This window comes from Lontra canadensis, unplaced genomic scaffold (assembly GCF_010015895.1).
Source record: "Lontra canadensis isolate GAN:19392208 unplaced genomic scaffold, GSC_riverotter_1.0 scaffold3486, whole genome shotgun sequence".
NCBI lineage: Eukaryota > Metazoa > Chordata > Mammalia > Carnivora > Mustelidae > Lontra > Lontra canadensis.
In genome coordinates this window covers 1-3574 of record NW_022634470.1, presented here as the reverse complement: position 1 = coordinate 3574, position 3574 = coordinate 1, and the positions used below count along the sequence as shown (strand labels likewise).

At 48.2% G+C, this 3574-nt stretch overlaps 1 long non-coding RNA gene across 1 annotated transcript; it reads left to right on the top strand.

Annotated features, from left to right (window-relative positions):
• The first annotated feature begins 35 nt into the window (after positions 1 to 35).
• On the top strand, positions 36 to 1881 carry LOC116863825. Its single transcript, XR_004381859.1, has 3 exons — positions 36 to 95; positions 838 to 889; positions 1531 to 1881. It is a non-coding gene; the product is annotated as an uncharacterized LOC116863825 (long non-coding RNA).
• The last annotated feature ends 1693 nt before the right edge of the window (positions 1882 to 3574 follow it).

Here is a 3574-nt window from a genome sequence, read left to right as displayed (position 1 = left end):
CTGCCATCTCATCTCCCTGTGACATCGTGACCCTCTTCTCTCCTCACTGCACTTCTTCCCTCCTCTAGGCCAAGTCAGGAGTCCGAGGAAAGCAAGTGAGTTGATTCCCAAGACCAGAGGACATGGGGAGTATGCCTCTGAATTAGCTTCTAGGAAAGGGGCTCTGGGGCCAGCTCTAGTGTTTCCTGTAACGCTTTTCACTTCATGAAAAAATAAACCCGAGATGCCATCAAATTGGTTGATTCTGTTGCACACTCTATTGGCAGAGAATAGCCATTCAATCTTGATCTTTCATTTTCCAAAGGAAACCAACCATTGGGTCTTCTTGACCTAAAAGAGAATTTGATAATAAATAAAAATGAAACTTGAAGGGAAACATTTTGTGTATATGGCAGGTATTCTGTACATTTACTTGAAATACTAACCCGATTCCTAGCAAGTAAGCTGAAGTGTACCAAATAGCTTGTAAATCAGAAACTAAACCTTTAGGGGAACCTGGGTGGCTCGGGCAGTTGAGCATCTGACTTGATCTTGGCTCAGGTCTTGATATCAGGGTTGTGGCCTCAAGCCCTGTGTTGGGCTCCACGCTAGCCATGGAGATTCCTTAAGAAAGAATAGGGAAAGAAACTAAACCCTTCACTGGACATTAAAGTTCTGCCATAAGTAATTGGACCTTTTCCTGGGAATGTCCCTTATGTAGCCTGAGAGATTATTGATCCCATGGTGTGAAAATGGGTCGGGCCATGACTTTACCCTCCCCCTCAACCTTTTTTTTTTTTTTTTCTAATTCCCTTTTTTTCTTCTCTGATGATTCCTTTCTTTCCTGAGCCTCTTTAGAAGAACACATACAAGATGGCCTCTGTAAAGCCTTATTCCTGTCCCAGCAAAGGTAACCCAATAGCCCCACACACCCACTGGCTTCCCCATGTTTGGAAGTTTCCTCTGCACTTTCCGGAGACCAATGGAAAGGGCCTGAGGCCTGCGTTCCAATCCCAGGCTTGTCACTAACCGGCTCTGTGGCCTTGGCCCATCCATCTGTAAGAGGTGGCACTAGGGGCTGTTGGAGCTCCCTGCTGACGGGGCCCCTCCCTCTCCTCATTAAGTACATTAAGTACATTAAGGGACATGAACTGAACAGGGGACTTTCCTGCACCACGTCCTCTCCTTCCTACAACAGGCTGTTTCTTCATGGGCATGTTTCATACTAAGTGCTTCGGTTCCCGGGAGGTCACAGAAGCCATCGTTTTGCTCCAAGTGAACTAGGGAGTGGACTGGCCTGTGAAGATCTGAGCACCTCATGTGCAGTGGCTCTGAGCAGGGCTGTCACCCGCCCAAGGTGGTGGGGAAACTTCCCTCTTCCCTGGTGGCTTGAGGGGCTCCACAGATCCATACCCCCTCCTCTGGGCTCATCCTTCTGACAGGCTCTCGCTGAGCTCCAGGCTCAGGCCCTGCCCAGTGCTCACTGCAGCTCAGGGAGCCACAAGCAGAACCTGATACTAGGTTCTCACCTTGTCGTATTTCTGTCTCCAGGTGAAGTCTCTAAGGGTGCTGCCGTGCACCCCAGTCTTGTGACCCTTGCCTTCCAGGAGCCACTGAAGAAAAGGAGCCACTGGAGGTCTTTCAAACAGCAGGAAGATTGGGCCTGTCCCCCTTTGGTGCAGATCCCAATCTGCTGAGGAGACCTGGAGCCCAGTCCTCCACACCTGCCAGAGGGTCCCATCCTCTTCCTGGTGGAGGAGGTAGAAGGGAAGACAGCCTCTCCTGTGGCTGAGGAACACCACCCACCAGGGACTGCTCATCCCAGCACTGGTCTGTAGAGGAGCTCCTGACATGCTTCTGCGTACCTCACTGGCCTGGGAACCGGCCACAGCCAGTCCTCGCTCCAACGACTGCACTCAGATGCTCAGCTCAGGGGACACAGGATCCTGCTTCCTACAGATGGAACCTCTGATCCCCACACAGGAGCTCCTCAGACCGTTCCAAATCCCACGAGTGACAGCAGTGCCCTGAGGGCCAGTGGGGCTCAGCCAGCACAACTCCCAGATCCACACTTCCCTGGGGCCGGCTTAGCCTGGCCATCGATCAGCTGGACATCCATCTACACCAAGGCACCTGCGTGATTCGAATGCTACTGGTGAAAGCGGTGGCTTCCCATGTGCCATCTCCTGCTTAGCCTAGCACCTCCTAGTCCCCTTCTTTTATGATCTCCGAAGTGTGGCCACCTCACTCTGAATACGCCGTTCCCTTTCATCACCCTAACTCCTCTCTGGGGAACTCGGGCTCAGGGTCAGCCCAAGCCCATTGAAAGTCCTATAAGACAAACCGGTGATCATTTTTAAGTGGCACCTGAGAAGCCCCAGTTGTGGGAAAGCCTAGTCTGTGTCCTGACAGTGCTTTAGAAGGCATGTACGTGTGTATAAATGTACGATAGATATTTATATATGTTGCTATAGTAATTTGTCGAGGGCAACATAACTGGTGGACAGGGTCAGTTAGAGGAAATGAAACACAGTCCTTTTGGCGGCTATGAAAGTAAAATGTGTACAAAGAAATAAAAGATTTTTCCTTACCTGCTCTGATTTCAGCACCAGTCTCTAGGCTGAGCGTGTAAGAGTAGGAAAGACACACTGTCCCTAAGAAGGTCATAGACTACTATTGAAGTCTAAGTTTAAAAGGAGTTTTGGCTTCTCTGTCATTTTGTAAGAATCCCCAATCTAAAAATATTAGAGAGTGGTTCTTAGGTTTGGATAGCCTTAGAATCAGCAGTGGAGATCACAGGAGCCACTTCCTGGGCTCCAATCCCAATTATTTCATTGGTGTGTGGCCTCAGAATCTGCATTTCTTACACAAATACCCCCAGGTTCTTTTTTTTTTTTCTTTTGGGTTTCAGAGTTTTTGTGTTTCTTTTTTTTAGCCTTTTTTAAAAAAAAAATTTCAGTGTTCCAAATTCATTGTTTATGCACCATACCCAGTGCTCCATGCAACGTGTGCCCTCCATAATACCCACCACCAGGCTAAACCCAGCCTCCCACCCCTTTCCCCTCCAAAACCCTCAGATTGTTTCTCAGAGTCCACAGTCTCTCATGGTTCATCTCCCCCTCCAATTTCCCCCAACTCCTGTCTCCTCTCCAGCTCCCCATGCCCTCCATGTTATTTCTTATGCTCCACAAATAAGGGAAACCATATGATAATTGACTCTGCTTGACTTATTTCACTCAGCATAATTTCCTCCAGTCCTGTTCCAAGTCATCCTTCCTGATGGAGGCATAATACTCCATAGAGTATATGGACCACATCTTCCTTATCCATTCATCCGTTGAAGGGCATCTTGGTTCTTTCCACTTTGGCGACTGTGGCCATTGCTGCTATGAACATTGGGGTACAGATGGCCCTTCTTTTCACTACATCTGTATCTTACCCCAGGTGATTCTGATGCAGACCACAGTTTAAAACTGTTGTTCTCCAACATTGACCCAAAAGTATAGAGTTGTTTCACTTTGATTGATAACCTTTAACTGAAAAGTGTATAAGTCCTTCCATAAATGTTGGCACAGAGATCTGCAAATATTCCTTG